The 18,845-nt window shown below is 26.8% G+C and overlaps 7 non-coding genes across 7 annotated transcripts; all 7 read left to right on the forward strand.

Annotated features, from left to right (window-relative positions):
* The first annotated feature begins 4,889 nt into the window (after nucleotides 1–4,889).
* Nucleotides 4,890–4,961, forward strand: Trnap-agg. Its single transcript has one exon. It is a non-coding gene; the product is annotated as a tRNA-Pro (tRNA).
* A 388-nt stretch (nucleotides 4,962–5,349) lies between these two features.
* Trnap-agg lies at nucleotides 5,350–5,421 on the forward strand. Its single transcript has one exon. It is a non-coding gene; the product is annotated as a tRNA-Pro (tRNA).
* Nucleotides 5,422–5,933: 512 nt separating this feature from the next.
* Nucleotides 5,934–6,005, forward strand: Trnap-agg. Its single transcript has one exon. It is a non-coding gene; the product is annotated as a tRNA-Pro (tRNA).
* Nucleotides 6,006–7,448: 1,443 nt separating this feature from the next.
* Trnap-ugg lies at nucleotides 7,449–7,520 on the forward strand. The gene has a single exon. It is a non-coding gene; the product is annotated as a tRNA-Pro (tRNA).
* A 939-nt stretch (nucleotides 7,521–8,459) lies between these two features.
* On the forward strand, nucleotides 8,460–8,531 carry Trnap-ugg. Its single transcript has one exon. It is a non-coding gene; the product is annotated as a tRNA-Pro (tRNA).
* A 5,683-nt stretch (nucleotides 8,532–14,214) lies between these two features.
* On the forward strand, nucleotides 14,215–14,286 carry Trnap-ugg. Its single transcript has one exon. It is a non-coding gene; the product is annotated as a tRNA-Pro (tRNA).
* Nucleotides 14,287–16,938: 2,652 nt separating this feature from the next.
* Trnap-agg lies at nucleotides 16,939–17,010 on the forward strand. The gene has a single exon. It is a non-coding gene; the product is annotated as a tRNA-Pro (tRNA).
* The last annotated feature ends 1,835 nt before the right edge of the window (nucleotides 17,011–18,845 follow it).

Genomic DNA, 18,845 nt, shown 5'->3' on the forward strand with positions numbered 1-18,845 from the left:
CTCTCTTCGACGACCCGTGCAGAAATTTTGAGCTGGCCCCAGGCGGGGCCAGACCGGGCCGGGTCGGACCCATATCAGGATTCCTGGTCGAGGCCAAACCGCGGATTAAACACACGCCCAGGTCGGGGCCAGATCGGGAAACCCGATCGGTGCCCGGTCGGTGCCCGATCGGTCTCATAATAATACATTTTATGCATTTCGCGAATAAAAAGAGATTTATAAAGTATAAATATTATTATTTATTAAATATCAAAATGACCTTAAGTTAATTCTGTTTAACTAGAACCTTAAAAAAAGTGTTTTCTAGTGTAGAGTCGTCTGCTTTCGATGGCCACCCCAATCTTTGGAATTTCCAATAATTGTTCCAATATGACTTAGAGCCGCTTCCTCTGTTGTTTCTGTGTTTTCATCGCTCATGGAATTATCACTGATCGCTGCTTCTGCTTCTAAAAAAAATAAAATAAATGAATTATAAAACTCTCAGGCTGGTCGCTGGGCTGGAAAACCGGAAAATCGCTGGGAATTTGTTGAATAAGAGAAAATCCGGGAAAGGAAAGTGATTATACTTTTTTACCGGAAATTTTATAAATATTTGAAAAAAAAATCTGCCTAAGATCGATTTCAAAATTTTTATAAATAATAAATTGAATTTTTATCGATTTCAATGATGATATCATTCAGCTCACAATATGTAATTTAAAAATTTTTTACTTTAGAGATTTTTCATTTTAGGTTTTTATTTTTAATTTAGAGAATTTCAAAATGCAGTCTTGAAGACTTAATAAACTAAAAATTAAAACCGTTTGAAGTTGACAATTTTGTATAAAAAATATTTGTATTTTATTAACAGTAAATATAAATAAATTATTTTTTAAATGAATATGTAATTTAGGTATTAAAAGGGAACAATAATTCACTTTACAAAACGATTCGAAATCCGCTCAAGATTCAGAATTTTCCAGATCTTAACGTGGAAAAAATTAACTGTTTCAATTCGAAATCTTAGTCATTAAATAATTCAAACGTCTGCCTAAAACTTTATAAACTATTTTTAAATTAAAAATAACTTCATAATAATGTATTTGTAATTAAAGGCTTTCTTTAAATTAAAAATATTGTGTCAGTTTGAAATAATCAATTTTTTATGCATTCGATTAAACATTTTTTAATTAAAGAAAAAAGAACAAATATTTCATATGTAGCAATATTTGACGGTTCATTTAAGAGAATAATTAACTGAAACCAAATATTTTTAAATTAACAATTTGAAACTGAATTGTTTAATATAGAAACCCTTGAATCGTTAAAATTTAGAAGAGCTTTTAAACTTCGAACGTTTCAAGTCTGATGATTCTTTTTAAAAAAAATGTTACATTTGCAAGTGAAATTGTTGAATTTAGTTGTTCAAATAGCAATTGAAAACTTATTAATTGTATAGAAAAAATTAAATTATTTTAAGACGCATTTAGATGTTTTAAAAAGATTCAAAATTAATTAAAAGCTTGAAATGATTTCAAATAATTTAAAAGTTTCAAAAGAATAAAAACTTTTTGGTACGATTCGTAGGAAAATTGAAAATAATTTTACAGTTTGGAATATTATTTAAAAATAATATTCAAAAAGGTTTTAAGATTTCCAAGATTTGAGGTTAGCTTTCAATTAGCCCCAGGGCTTAATTACTTACTTTCATTTTCCTCACGGAGGTTTCGAGGTATATTGGTTAGTGTTCGGTGCCTCCGAACACGTGGCGTACTTGCCTTAGGCATTTTAAATCATTTAGAAATTATTATAAACGAATAATATTTCAATTTCACTGCACTATCAAAAAACAATAATCAGCACTAATTCTGTGAGCGCATATGGATGGCGTTACGGTAGGAAATCGGTCTGGCCTGGTCTGGCCCAAATCTGGGCCACAGAATTCTACAGATCAGGGCCAGATCGAGAATCCCGGTCGGGGCCAGATCGGTATTAAGTATGAAATCTGGCGATTTCTGCACGTGGAAGAGGGTGGGGATCTCCAAACAGTAAGGGTATGTGGGTTAGCGTTCGCATATGATAAGGTTGTTATGGCAGAGTCTATCGAAAACTTACAAAGAATGTTGAATAAACTAGATGCAAGCATGAAGAGCATGGGCCTCAAAATTAACGCAAATAAAACAAAAACTATGGTGTTTGAAGGAAAGAGTGAGAAAATACTATGCAATATTTTATTAAATGATGAGAGAATTGAACTAGTTGATAAGTTCGTATTCTTGGTAGCTTATTTACTAGGGACGGGAAGATAGATGAGGAATTAGATAGACGAATAAATGAAGGTAAGAAGGTTATTGGTAGAGCAGGTCCCCTTATCAAAAGTAAAAATATATCAAATAATGCTAAAATGGCAATACATAATTCCATATTTTTACCGACAGTACTATATGGTAGCGAGACATGGATTTTTCAAGAAAAAGATAAGAGTAAGACTAACGCAATTGACATGAGATGCATGCGCATAATATGCGGAAAAACCCTGATGGACAAAGTAACTAACGAGACAATTCTAAAAGAATGTGGTGCAGAAGAGACCTGGTAGATACATGGGAAAGAAATCGGTTAAGATGGTTCGGACATGTTGAGAGAATGCCAAATGAACGACTAACAAAACAAGTGTATCAAGGTAAAGTAAATGGCAGAGTGCCCAGAGGTAGACCGCGGAAAGAATGGTTAGAATGTGTGAATGAGACCCTAGTTAGAAGAGACATAAGAAGTCACAGAAACACGAGAGCCGGCATAAAAAAATGCATGGACATAAAAGAAGCTAGAGAAGTATGACAGGACAGAAAGGTATAGCGACAAATAGTTAATAAAAAGAGTTTCAGTAGAGTGAATGAAGCCTGAAACAAAAGACCTTGGCCACTAATGGACCCAAGTGGGGAACCTTACATAACGACTTGGTGAGGTTCTTCGCTTGGGGTGATTGCTAGAGAGATTGATCAGTAACCTGGGTCTGAGCAGTGTTGCGGAAGGAACGTGTTATTTACTTAAATAGCACGAGAATTGTGGATCAATCTGAAAAATCTCTATCCCTTCCACACACTACCCCTTTCCCCTACCGAGTGAGTCACGCCTACCCCGAAAGGGAAATGGCTTAATGGTGTAATAATAATAATAACAACAATCTAAGTGAAATGTGGACCAAAATTTGAATATTTAAAGAAAGACCGCAAATTTCTAGCATTACTTAATGAGAATATTATTTAAAATAATAATCAATTGTTTTGCCAATATTTTAGTTAACTTGAGTTGATTGTTACCTCACTATGGTTAAGAAGTAGACAAAAAGTGAAAAATTTGAATAAAAAGTATCAACTTTCTATAATTACTCTAAGAAAATATTGGTATGGAAAATAATAAATGGTTTAAATAATTATTATTTTGAAAAATCGCAAAAAATCTTAATTTACGCCAAAGACTCGCAAAACCCAATTTTCACTTTTAAGTTTTTTTGGGACCCTATAAAACAAACTTATGGGGGAGATTTTTAGAAAATAAGTTTAAATTTGTAATCTATGGTTAATTTTAAATAGAAAATTTGATTTACACCTCAATGCACCCAATATTTACGATTGTAAATCAATATTAGACAAACTTATTTTTTGCTTATGGAATATACGTGTTAAACTTTTATGGGCTTTGCGGAACCTATAATTAGCTTTTATTTTTAAAAACAAAATAAATTAATTTTTTTGTGGATGAAAACAAATTTGAGGACAACACGCATGGAAATTCAAAGAAAAAAATTAGATCCCTAATATAAAATTTTATTATTTTTTTAGATATGGTGTCCGCAAGAACATTTTTTATGTATCTATGAAAGATCTGCAATCAGTTTATTCAATTTTGAATTTGAAATATTTTGCAAAACAATTTATTTTTTACGAAACTGAGGAAATATCTTTTGAATCAATAAAAAAATTTGAATTCTTTAATCAAAATGTTTTTCATGAATTAAGGAAATCGTTTCTTTAGAATAAGTTTTTTAAAAGAAAAAAATAACTTTAAAACTAGGAAAATTATTTTAAATAAAAGAAAACTTTCCGTAAGAACGAAAAAAACATTTCTCTGAACCAAAGTAATTTCTGTGAATCGAAAGAAATTATTTTGTATCAAATGAACTATTCTTTGGCTGAGATCCAATAATTTTTTTTTTAATTTAAAGAAATTTTCTTTGAATCTAATAATTTTTTTAACTGTTTAATTAGTTGCGAAATACGGACTTGTATCAGCATTATAAAATCTGGGTTCAGTTTTTATCATGATTGTCTTATTTGCTGTTTACTTACAGCCTCAAGCAGACTGGTATAATCTAAGAAAGTGAAACTCTTAAATTGAATTCTATTCCAGAACCATAAAACAATAATTTAAATATAATAATTAATCATTTTAATTTCTTTCGGTGCAATATTCTCTTTTTTTAATTCAGTACAATCACTTGCGCGAAAAAAAGAATTCGAATTATTTCATAAGTGCTCATCATGAATACAACATTGAGATTGTATTTCTCATGAATAAATAAATAGAATACATATAACTAAGTAAGAATAAATTAAATGAAACTATTAAATATTAAATTTATTTATTGATACATGCAGAAAAGATAACAATATCATAAGACAAAAGATTGTACTTTTTGTGTACAGAATATTTTTTCCTGTATAATTATTAAAATAGAAGGGCATAAATGTTATAAATATATATGTTATTTTTTAAGAAAGACGTTTGGCATCTCGACTTTCCTCTCAACGCTGTAGAATGCAGGTAACCAGTAACAGTGACCTAAATTTCTCCAGGCCAATCACTTTTGGTACCAGCATACTTTCATATGTATAACAATTTTACATATCGGTTCGTTGGTCTAGGGGTATGATTCTCGCTTAGGGTGCGAGAGGTCCCGGGTTCAAATCCCGGACGAACCCATTTTTTAAAATTTTAATTCAGAGTGAAAAAAGTTTTCTTTTCGTTTAACTTTCATATTTTTGTAATTTTAACATTTTGAATGTTTTTTTTCTTTAAATTTTAATTTTTTTTTAAATACATTATTTTATTATTATTAATGACGTATATGAAACGGAGCCTTCAGTATTTTCAAAATCATGGTAAGTAGAATTAAAAACACGTCCATACGCATATGGATTTCTTACATCGGTTTGTTCGGCTAGGGGTATGATTCTCGCTTAGAGTCCGAGAGAGGTTCCGAGTTCAAGTCCTGCACGAACTCATTTTTGTATATTAATTTAAGCAGAAAAAAGTTTTTTATTATAACATTTTTTTACATATTAATATGCTTATGGATTTCTTACATCAGGTTCGTTGGTCTAGGGGTATGATTCTCGCTTAGGGTGCGAGAGGTCCCGGGTTCAAATCCCGGACGAACCCATTTTTTATATTAATTTAAGCAGAAAGAAAGTTGTTTTTTCGATTTTAATCTTTTTATGCCCTTTTATTTTAACACTTGTAATTTCATTTTTATTTTAATATTTAAACATTTTTTTATTAAATTGTTTTATTGTTAATAAGTATGTATATGAAACGGAGCCTGCAACATTGTGAAAATCATAGTACGTATAATGAAGAACACGTTCCTATGCATATACATTTTTCACATCTGTTCGTTGGTCTAGGGGTATGATTTTTGCTTAGGGTACGAGAGGTCCCGGATTCAAATCCCGGACCAAACCATTTTTTACATTAATATAATTTGAAAAAAGTTTTTTTTATTTTAACATTACATTTTTTTATAAATTGTTATAATAATAATAATAATGGTAATTATTTTTTATAATAATAATTATTATTATTACGTCTATGAAGCAGAGAATATTGTATTTTCAAACCCGAAGTACTTATAATTAATTCGACATTAATATGCATATAAACCTCTTGTATCAGGTTCGTTGGTCTAGGGGTATGATTCTCGCTTAGGGTGCGAGAGGTCCCGGGTTCAAATCCCGGACGAACCCATTTTTTATATCACCTTAATCTGAAATTTTTAAAAAAATTTTCCTTTTTTCTTAGAGTTTATAAAGCTTTGTATCGGAAATATTTTCTTTTTTGCAGGATTTTTAAACAATTTTATTAAAGGTAGTTATGGAGATTTTGATGTCGACAATTCGTTTTTTTTTTAAGTTTTAAAATTATATAAAAATCCCGAACTGAAAAATATCGAATACTAAAATTCCAGAAAATTTTATAATATCACCGAATTTGAACATTTCTGACAGAAGATTTCCAAATTAAAAAATATGCGACGCAAATGTTATTTATTTATTAACAATACAATAATGAGATATTTAAACTAATTTTTTTAAAAACACAAACTTTAGGAAAAAATTCTTGATTTTTGTTTCAAAATATTCTATTATTGTATTTTTAGTAAATTAATAATATTGACCAAACAACCATTTTTTGTTTTTCAACTTCGAAAATGTTCTATTGCAAATATTTCCGTTTTCATGAATTTTACAGTGTTCAGAACTTTATTGTCTCGAATTTTTCAATTGTTCCTATAAAACCTTAAAAAAATGAAATAAAATTCAGAATTAAATGATTATATGATATTTTTGGTTTGTATTAGAAATAATTTTTTCCGTCAAATCGTAATTTGGTTCCAATTTGTTCTCTTTCTAGACTGAAAAATGTATTTAGGTGGAAATGTAGCAGTTTATGAAAGCTAAGAACAATGTTTCTTGTGAAAGACAGTTTTCAATTGTTTAAAAAATTAATATAACTTGTTCCTTTTTAGGGGAAAGATGAAGAAAATTCTATTTTTTCGTTTTTTTTAAAATTATGTCGCTAAGTGTTTTTTTATTTCAACGAAATGGAACTGAAATAATTAGGTTATAAGTTCTGGTCTGAATAGGCGTAAGTGGATGATTATTATTAATTGTTTAAATAATTGCAAGCCCTCTTTGACAAAAAATATTATTCTTAGCATTCATTAACAAAGTTATAAATTTCAGACAGTAGTAACTTTTCAAGTTTTACAGAAGAAAAAATTGTTGAAACAAATTAAAATGCTTTAAAACCAAAATAATATGTTGAGCATGCAATTTTCACAAAAAACCTGTTAACATTAGCATTGATTATAATGGTTTAGAAACTTCATTTATTTATAATTATAATATACCGACTTTGTAATTATTATTGTAGTTTATGTAGAAAAGTTAATGTATCTTTTATTTATTTTCATAAAATCAAGTGTTAGAAGTTTTTTCACAGTAAAATTTGACAAACTTCGAAGATCTTTTAAAATTTTGTTAAAATATTTGCAAGAGTTTTGTGTGCTACATATTTAAAAAAATATGTATAATCTTCTTTTGCAATTTATGTTTCATAACTAAGACTTTCGTGCATAAAAGAATACATTGCAATTGCACTTACGAATAACAATTTTAAGACATAATGGCTCGTTGGTCTAGGGGTATGATTCTCGCTTTGGGTGCGAGAGGTCCCGGGTTCAAATCCCGGACGAGCCCACTTTTTTAAGAAAAAAAATTTGAAACATTCTTTTTTTCTATTTTGCTAACATCCTTGTGTGATTTCTCACTTTTTAAACAAAAGAATTTGTCTATATTTTATTTTATTTAGTTAATATATAATTTCCAAGCCAAACATAAGAATATTAAGAAATTCAAATATTGACAATTGTACATTTCGCCGAACCAGACCGGAATTGATAGCATAGGTTGGTTCCAAAGGGCTTCATAAATCCTCTTCATAAATTTTCATAAACTGGATTTTCCAACTGAATTTTTTTAAAGCTTTGAAGAGGAAGAAAAATTAGACAATCTAATGATTCTTTTCCAACAACAATTGGAGGCGTCACTGTAAAATATAACCTCAAAAGAATTTATTAAAAAATTCAACATTCTAAAATAGAACGGTTCGTTGGTCTAGGCCTAGGGGTACGATTTTCGCGTACGGTGCGAGATATCCCAGGTGCAAATCGCGGATATGCCGATTTTTTTGGTACTTTTTGTATTTATAAAAAAATTTTAAATATATTTTTTATTGTGACTGGCTGTGTAAGCGAGCCTTTAAAGCCGCAAAGGAAAATTTGTCCCTATCGTTTAATTTGATGCCATTACTGTATTTCAAGTATTATCTTATAAATCTTGGAAAACTATCTTTAATAATTTAGAGGAAAGCTAAGCATGTAGCTCACTTTTAAAAGACTTTAACAATAATTAACCTAATAAGCATAGTGAGCATAATTTAAAAGCAAATTGTATGTACGATGTTTGTAATTTCATAATTTGACTGAACTGTTTCGAAGCAGTTGCCGCATGTCTGGAGTAACTGGAGACAGTTTTGCTTACGTGTGTTCCAATTTATATTTCATAACTGAAATTCTTTCACGTTAAAAAGTCCGACTTCGAAGAGCACTTTTACGAAAAGAAAATTTAAAGTATCACGGCTCGTTGGTCTAGGGGTATGATTCTCGCTTTGGGTGCGAGAGGTCCCGGGTTCAAATCCCGGACGAGCCCACTTTTTTAGATTTTTTTTCGTTTGCAAAGGGGATATTGATTTCTCTATAATGGAAAACGTATCTCCCTAAGCACCTCAATGAAATATTAGAAACCTTCAATTAATCCTTGATCCTTTAGATAATAAAAATAGCGGCTTACACTATTGTCGCTTAGTTTATATTTGTACATATATATTTAATTGCAGTAATGTTGTTGAAAGGAATTAACATACTTCAGACAATTAAAATCTTATGATGTTATAGATCCTTTATTTAAAATTCTACGTTTCGAGAGTCAAAACGCTCTCCTCATCAGGAAACAATAGTTCTATATTGGTCTACTTATTATAATTATAGAATTAGTTATTTATTATTAAAATTAATTTATTATTATTAATTATAAATTATTAATTAGTTATTATTTTACTAATTCCATAATTATAATAAGTAGACCAACATAGAAGTATTGTTTCCTGATGAGAAGAGCGTTTTTGACTCGAAACGTAGAATTTTTAATAAATCTTTAACATCATAAGATCTTAATTGTCTGAAGTATGTCAATTCGTTTCAACAACATTACTAGAATTTATCATGATCTCAGACAAACAGCAATAACATCATCATCTACACCGAATCAACAACATCGATTTGAATTAAGTTGATAATCGAGAAGGTTTTTATTTGAGAGGATGGGTTTGTTACTAATTCATATATATTTAAATATTTTGGATAGCTATGGACCTAGAATTTGTAAAAATTCCACGGGTACAGGGACTCGAACCCTCGACAATTGACGCATGTGAATTTCCAGGGCTATGCCTTAACCCTCATAGCTAACTGCCGCCCTTACGAATTTACTTTTATAATGGATTCCATCCACGAAACAACCTCTATTCACTGCATTATAGAAACTGTCGCAAAAAGTATTTTTCTGATTATTTCAAGTGTCTTTTGTTTATTGTCAGATAACTTATTTGTTTTTATTTCTATTTTCACATTTTTTGATCTAGAAATATAAAATCTGTTTCAGATCTTTTATAAGATTTAAAATCAAAATATTCTTTGATAATGTTTTTTGAAAATATTTTGTGAAAAATGTTTGATATAAAGACATTCATTTTTTTGACGCTAATCACTTCTAATACTTCAAAAAGTGAGATATTGGAAATTTTGTTACATTTGTTACAAAAGCATGATATTTGGCATGATCTTGGAAAATTTTTTTAGATTTTTTATTTTTTTAAATAAACTTTAAGATGAAATTGAAAAAGATTTTTAAACAGTTTTGAATGGTTTCCTAAAACTTCAAAAAAAGAATGCAAAAGAGTTTTGAGGAAAATTTTTTAATTCTGTGAGATTACAAAGTTTTAGTTAAAAATTCAAGTAAGCTTAATAGATCTATACGTTTTCAAAAGTCTCTTAAACTTGTAAAGATTAATTTTTCTTAAGCGAAGACTTATAGATTTCGAGAAAGAACCATTTTAAGAATTTTGAAAGATTTTAAAAGAATTCATTTTTAATTGATAGGAAGCTGAACAGATTTCAAATGATTAAAATTCAGAAGTTTTTAGAAGACTTAAAAAGAATGTAAAAATTAAAAAAAATTCAAATAATTTAAAACAAAATCAAGAATATCTAAATATTTAAAGATGCAAAAAAGGAAATTTTAAAGAATTTTGAAAGGTTCCCAGAAAATTCGAAAAGTTACGAAGGATTTCTGGGAAAATTTCAAATGATTTTTTATTTTTTATAATGACTTTTATGAGAATATTGAAAAAGACTTCCAAAATTACCAAAATTATCAAATATTTTTAAACAATCGAACAGTTTCAAAATAATAGAAATGAGTTTTTCTTTGAAAAATAATTTTGAAACAAAATTATTTTCTCCAAAATATTAAATATAAATTGAAATAACTTTATACATCTAATTTTCTTTAAAATATAATGAAAAAATTTTCTTCCGTACATCACTAACAAATGTTAAAAAACTTCTATTATTCATTTGTCCTTTACACAATAAAAAAATCAGGTCTTATATTATTATTAGCAGCGGCGGACTGGCGTGGACCCTCAGGGTGGACGCCCACCCTAGCCCCTATTGGTGTGGCGCCCCTGCGGACACTTGGACGCCCCCAGAACAGCTTTGTGTACGAATATATTTGTATAAACAAAGATACTGAAAAATTAATCAGGCAAAACCAAAAATCTTCTCATCTGGCATTCAACACGCGCGCGTGTACGCGTGTAGATTTTCTATTGGTAGCAGTGAGATATGATCGACAGTACTTTTTTTCTCAATTTCCTATACTGCTGGATCAGCTGATTATTAATTGGTAAAGCATACCGTATTTGCCAGAACGGATTGTACATGTTTCTGTCATTTATTAACAAATTTTTATTAATTGCTAGCAATATAACTCCTAACATGTATAATCAAATTTTGACAGGATTTGACATAATTACTAGTTAAAAGCTAAAGTTTGGAATGTTCAAATTATCAAAATATATTTTTTACAATCGAGACTCGCATTTAAATATTCTTCCAGATCTCTCAATATTATTAACATTGGATAGCTCAATAATCATTCATATCTCAATCATCTTCATTTGAATAATTTTGAATAAAGTTTAATTATATTTTAATAATGAATAAAAATTAACGAAATTCAATAGATTTTCATAAATAAATCCAATCAAATTCTATTTTTTTCAATAACTTTACTTACATTATAGAAAATAATTGTCGGAATGAGAATCAATTACGTTTTACGTAATTTAAACTAATCTATTCTATAGCTTTAAAGAATTTTGTATTATGAGTGAAATTGACTATATTTTTCACCAATCATATTGAATCAATTTTGATCACTTTTCAATTGTAATTGCGTTATTGATAACAATTGAAGAACATAAATTAATAATATTTCGCGAAATTGAACCCAGTTGATTTGTATAGTTTTAAATAATTTTAATTATACGATTAAAACTTAATAAATTAATGAAATTTAATGGTTTTCCTCGAATTAAATTAAATCAATTCTTATCACTTTGCAATCATTTTAATTGCTTTCTTGAAAACAATTGAAGCAATCCGAATCAACAATATTTTGAACAATTGAACCCAATCGACTTGTATAGTTTAAAATAATTTCAATTCTACGATTATGACTAAATAAATTAATGAAATTAAAATTATTTTTAATCACGAGCTAAATTAAATCAATTCTTATAATTTTTCAATCAATTTACCTGTTTTATTGAAAAAAATTCAAAAACAAATGGATGTGGCTGTCGATCCAAATGGATGTGGATGTGTGTGTACAGGGTAGGGGAGGGTTAAACATGAAATAACCTGCTGTCCATCTTTTTTTTTTTTTTAAAGCGCCCCCAAACATGCTTCCCACCCTGCGCTTAGAGATCCAGTCCGCCGCTGATTATTAGTAATGATAATAATCAAATTATTAATTTGTAATTAAATAGTTTAAAAAAAATATGGATAGCTGAAAATAGTTTTTTTTTTTTAATTCCATGGGTACAGGGACTCGAACCCTCGATCATCAATTGTAAAATAAGGGCTATTCACTGCATGAAACTAATTCGTGCCAACAGTATTTTTAATGAAAATTTTAAGTTCCATTTGTTTATAGTTTAATAATTTATTTAGTTTTATTTTTCTGTAATTGTTAACAGAGCATTAAATTTATTATTTAAATTGTATCAAGAAAGTTAACTAATTAAGATATTTAACTTTTGTTGTTCGGTTTTGGTGAGACTATTCATGATGATCAAGAGAGATTTTACATTGTTTCAAAATGAACAGGGAATTTTTAAAATTGTAAAAAATGAACCAAGTGGTAGTGATTTATTTCAAATCAAATATTTACATTTTCTTCAAAAAAAAAAACGTGACATACGAAAAAAGTTTATGAAGTTGAATTGTTTCTCTTTCAAAGATCCTCACAAAATGTTGGCACTCATTATTTATTGATATTAGTAACATTAAATCTTTGGTATTTGTAAGAAAGTTTTGCACTAAAATACGAAAAACAGAGACTTAGTTACAAAAACTGTTATTGTTAGATAAATTGGGACCTAAAATTGTCAAAGTATATTTAAAAAGTGTTACCATGACTCAAAATATTATGTTGAATTTTTATCAAATACAATTTTTTATACTGAATAATAATATAAAATTAAGATCAAAATACATCATTTTGGTACAAGCTAGAGCTTTTTTTAATTGTGCGGAAAAAAGCAAGTTTTTTGGATTGCGTTAGCCACACATTTCTTGAAATTATTTAAATACGTCCGGTTTTGAATTTCTTTACCCGTGATCGATAAAATATGTCACTATTTTCTTATCACAAAACAAATTTGCCTTGGTTTCAAAATTGTGAATTTGCCCTGGTTTCAAAATTGTGAATTTGCCCTTGTTTTTAGCAATTTCTAGATCTTGCTAACCACAAACCTTTTTTTATGATAGCGAAAAAATGTAAACAGTGTAAAAGTCCCGAATTAGAAGATTCCCGAATAATAAAATTAGAAAATTAGAAAATTACAGAACACTTTATAAAAATTACCGAATTATTAAATTCCCAAATTTAAACAATTAACATTTTTTTACGAGTATTATATAATTCTTAAAAATACAATAATCAAATATTTTCATAAGAAAAATTATTTTAAATCTTTAAAAATTCTCAAATTATTGTTTTAATTTACAATAAAAATAATTTAAAACAATTTTCATCAAGAAATTTATTTGCTCAATTATTATTATTTTAACTTCAAACAATAATATTAGAAACTTTAAACATTGAAAATAATTTTTTGAATAAAAATATTCGATTATTGTATTTTTAATAAATAAATAATATTTAGAAGCAAATATAATTGTTTAAATTTAGGAATTTTATAGTTCGAGTATTTTATAGGTCGGCAATTTTCTGCTGCGGATTTTATTATTCAGCGATTTTGAAATAAGGTAATACTCACTATCATACATTTCATTATATATCCGAACTAGAAAATTCCCGAACTTAAACAATTAAAATTGTTTATTTATAAAATTAATTAAATTAATACAATTAATGTTATATGGTTATATTACAAGTAAAAAATGTATTTATAAAAAAATTTAAGTGTTAATATTCGGGAATTTTATTATTCGAAAATTTTATTTTTCGAGAATTATATAATTCGGGAATTTTGCATTCTGAGAATTTTACATTGTCGGGAGTTTTATTTTTCGAGATATTCATTTAACGGAGTTTTGCACATGTCAAGAAAGTGTTAGCTTCATCTATTTAAAACAATCGAATACCATATTATTAGTCACCATCAGAAACTGTGACTACAAAAAATTAAATATTATTTTTTATCCTAAGGAAATTTTTAACAAATTTTCCTAAATTTTAATTTTTAAATATTTACATAGAATATATGTTATCCGATTGAATTAAGATTTAAAATCCCCTACTCGAAATAATAATAATTTTACTTAAAAATAATATTTAAGTCGGTCATAAAAGAGTGCCCTCGGATACACACATTCCCTGTTGCACATCGACGTCACGAAACTGGTGCGGTGAATGTGAGTGCTGACTTTATGAGATCGTAATTTCTTCCTGCATCAGCACAACACAACCAAGATTCGACCGATTTTTACCCGTTAACATTTTACGGAGGATAAAACATATCGGCTCGTTGGTCTAGGGGTATGATTCTCGCTTTGGGTGCGAGAGGTCCCGGGTTCAAATCCCGGACGAGCCCACTTTTTTTATTTAAAAACGGTTGAAAATGTGTTTTTCAATTTTCCTAAACTTTCTTCGTCGTCCTCTACTTCTCCAACCAATTATTTGCATTAAATTAAGGAAAATTAATTATTCAAATCTATAATTTTATTGTGTGCACTGTGTTGCAATTAATAATAGACTTTTAAACATATATTTCTAAACTTGAAGTATTTTCAGAAAATCACTATGAACTTGTAAAAATCTGAAAAATGTAGATTTTTGAAGATTTTGAAAAAAAAGCTTTTTAAATTTTTTAAAATGTTTAAAGCTATTATAAGAATTGTGTTCTTATTTCTGCGAAAATTTCAAATGATTTTTTATTTCAAAAAATTAATTTTAGAAGAAAATGGAGAAACATTTTTAATTATTTGTTGAACTTTCGAAAAAGAATCAAAAGATTTATAAACACAAATTTGCATTTTTTTATAATCACGAAGACTTAGAAAAATTGGAGTACGTTTAAGACACGGTTAGACGTATGAAAAAAAGATCAAAAATAATTTAAAAATAGAAAAGCTTTTTACAAATTTTAAATAAAATGTAGATATAAAGTTTTTTCACAATTTTGAAAGGTCTCAAGCGAATAAAGAAATGTTCGTACTTTGAAAAATGTTTTTTAAAGAATATTAAAATCTTTTTGAATTTAAGATTATTTTGTAATATTTTCAAAACTTTGAAACCTTAAAAATAAGGTCTAGAACTTCTGAAAACATTACAAAATATAGTCTTAAATTCAAAATGATTTTTTGAAATGTACAGAAAATCTAGATTTTTCAAGATTTCGTGAAAGAAGCTTTTTAAGAATTTTGAAAAACTTCCGTGAAAATTTCACTTGATATTTTATTGTCTTTAAAAAAATGTTTACTGAAAATTTCAAAAGATTTCTGAACTTTTCAAATGAATTCCTAAAATTTTTAAAAAAGAATGTTAAAAAATTAAAAGACATTTTTTTCAATTACTCAAAATTAAAATTGTAAATGATTTATTAAATTAATTTTCAAAGAATGTTTTAAAATATATTTCAAAATATTTCGAACGATTTACAAAATTACCAAAATGGAATCCAAAAATAATTTTTAATGATCGTGAAAAATGTAAAAAATCTTGATTTTTTAATATTTCGAAATTAGAAGCTTTTTAAGAATTTTGAAAGGTTTCAAGAGAAAAAAAGAACAAATTTTCTTCAGATTCTTGGTTTAATTTCAAAGAGTTTTTTATTTGGAGAAATGATTCCTAAGAGAAAATTGAAAAATATTTTGAACAATTTAAAATGATTTCCTATAATTTCAAAAAAGAATGTAAACAAATTTAAAGCACATTTTTTAAACTTTATAGGGTTACAAAATTTTAGATAAATGTGGAGTAAGTTTTATATCTAGAAGATTTTAAGAGTTCAAAAATACCTAACTTGTAAAGATTAATTTTGTAAGCTTTCGAAAAAAGATGCTTTTTAAGAATTTTGAAGGCTTTAAGAAGGCAACAATAATTTTTCTTGAGATTCCTCGAGAAATTTTAAATGAATTTTCTTTTTCAAATGGAATTCGCATAGAAAATGAAAGAATATTTAAAATGATTTCCTATAATTTCGAAGGAAAGTGTAGAGGATTTTAAAAAAAGCATTACAAATTTCTTAAAGATTCCAAATTTAAAAAAATTCGAGTAAGAATTTAGAACTTTTGAAAAGGTTTACAAATGGTTTTAAAATTGAAAAGATTTAAAACAATTTAAACCAAAATCTAAATTTATAAAGATTTCGAAAAAGAAATTTTAAAGAATTTTGAAAGGGTTTAAAATGAGCTTTTTATTTTAAAAATTAATTTGTATAGAAAACTATTTTCCCGATATCATGGTACTGCAAAGTGCATCCAAGTTTGATAGAAAATTTTCCAAACAATGATGTGGAACATTTTCTAAAATTCGAAAAATTTGTTCAACTATAAAAGAATTATAAATTATCAATACATATTTTTAATCTTTAATTTTATATATGTATTTCACTCTACAATGAAAAAACAAGAAAATTTTGATTTAATTTAATTACCAGAAAAAACTTTGGAATATCATTTGATATTGAAAAGTTTGATTCATCATCACTAATTTACTCCTCACAAAAATATTTTTGGAAATATTTTTGGAAAAATTGATCCACATGTCAGGGGAAAATACCCAGTTTCTTGAGGGAAATCTAAATCCAAAATAAAATGTGGAATTTTCCCAAAAAAAGAGTGAGGAAAATTCTCCAAATTTTTTACATTGTTTAAAGTCCTATTTTCTAAATTTGGATCAGTGAGAAATGGTATACTCAATTAAATAAGTAAAAATTATCAATGACAAACAATATTCCATATGGTTACTGGTATATAGCAATAATCGTTTCTTAAGGAGTGGTTCAAAAATAAAAAATAAAATAAACTGAAAAATGTTTCCTAAAATAATTAATTATTTATTAATATAATATTTATAAACAAATTTAATTTAACATTTATTGTTTTATTTCAAGGGAACCAGTTAAAAGAAAATGTAGAAGCTCCACGTGTCATTCTTTATATACGTCAGCGGAATTTCTTATCCAGTAATGAGTAAACCGATACATTTCGTTACATGCGTCTTGTAAGCACAAACCAATGTCGGTTCGTTGGTCTAGGGGTATGATTCTCGCTTAGGGTGCGAGAGGTCCCGGGTTCAAATCCCGGACGAACCCAATTTTTTTATATTTTTTAAAATTAAGTATATGTGAATTTAACTAATGACAATTTTAATAACTTTTTAAATAGGCAAATAATAAATATTAAGAACTGATATGTTTGCTGAAAATCGGGAATTATTAATAAGATGCTAGTTGATAAAAATGTTAATATCAGAAAAGAGCAATTTTTTATAAATAAAATCATGTAGCCTTTTTTAAACATAATATTAATAATAATCTTAGAATTTATTTATTCACTTTGTCTTCATTAAATCGTCTATGCGCTTCAGATTAAAATGCTTCAATTTTCAAACAAAGTATCGAATTATTTATTTTTCAACGATTTCAGATTGAAAGTTGATTAATTTGAAAAATTTTAAATTAAAAAGCAAATAATTAAAAGAAAAATTTAGAACAATTATACTTTAAAGGTTTACAATATTTAAAATTCTTCATTTTTGAACGGAGAAAATAACAATAATTTTTTAACAGAAACCAAAATTTTTAAAAATCTATCTAATCGCTCTGAATGTTACTTGATACTGCATTATAACGAATTTTGAGCCACTGAAACAATAGCTTTTTTTGCTTTAAAATCTTAAATTCAAAAATGTTTGGTATGAAATTTCTTAATTTTCTAAAGTATTTTAAATTAAAAAAACGTGAGGAAAATTTCACAATTAAATTTTTCAAAATTGCAAAGTTTCATTTTGGAAGCATCGATAGCTTTAAATTCAATAACTTTTTAATTCAAATATTCTCAGTTTTTGGGTCTTTATATTTAAGCATACAAAATTACTTAGTTTCTGGAATTATTCGAAATCTTAGAATAATAAATTGAGATACTTGATAGTTGGACAATTTTCCGTTTAAAGAATTTGTCATTAATTTAATATTTAACCATTTAAATTTATTGTGTATAATTTGTTTAGTTTTTAATTCTCATGTACTATCTTGAAACTAAAAAAACTTTAAATAATAAATTATTACATACTGAAATATATTTCATTTTAAAGTTTCAAGAATGAATGATAATTTTATTGGTTACAATTTTAATGTTCAATTTATTTCTGCAATTAAACTTTAAATGTTCCAATTTTTAAAATTATAATTAATAATTTAAAAATATTGATAGTAAAGGTCTGTTATAAGAATTATTTCATTTGTAATGTTTTCCATTTAAAATGACTTTTTATTTGGAGCGGTTTATAAACAAATTAAATTATAAAAGTTCATTATTTAACATTTTTTAATTTTTAATTGGGGAAGTAGTAATTGTAATTGTAAAAGTAATTGTAAAAAATACTGTATAGTTTTCAAATTCAAATCCTAAAATTTTAATCGAATCGAATAAAAAATGATTTAATTTCAGAACTTTTCATTTTTATATTATTCAATTTTTAACGCTTATAGCTAGAAATAATTCAATTTATATTAATATAAACCTTAAATGATTTCATTTATTAAATTATGCTTAGAAATTTTGAAATTGTCCTACTTTTTAAAATTTAATTCTCAAGCCATTAAATTTCTAGATCCTTAAAGTCGTTTCGAATAAAAATGACACGGTTTTCTTCCTAATGAATTTGTCTAATTTCCAAAATTTTCTTCTGAGACTTATTTATTTTGAGAGCTCCTGGTTAAAAAAACTTTTATTCCAAAAGCTTGTTTGAAATTTATTAATTCAAAATTTAAAGTAATTTTAATTTTAAATTATTCAATTTTTAATGATTTAATTTAGAAATGATACAAATTCAATTTCTTTTTATTCCATTTTTCAAAATTTTGCATAATATAAAAGTGATTAATTTTAAACGCTTTCTAATCAAAATTATTAACTAATATTTATT

The sequence above is a fragment of the Belonocnema kinseyi genome, chromosome 9 (genome assembly GCF_010883055.1).
Source record: "Belonocnema kinseyi isolate 2016_QV_RU_SX_M_011 chromosome 9, B_treatae_v1, whole genome shotgun sequence".
Classification (NCBI taxonomy): Eukaryota; Metazoa; Arthropoda; class Insecta; order Hymenoptera; family Cynipidae; genus Belonocnema; species Belonocnema kinseyi.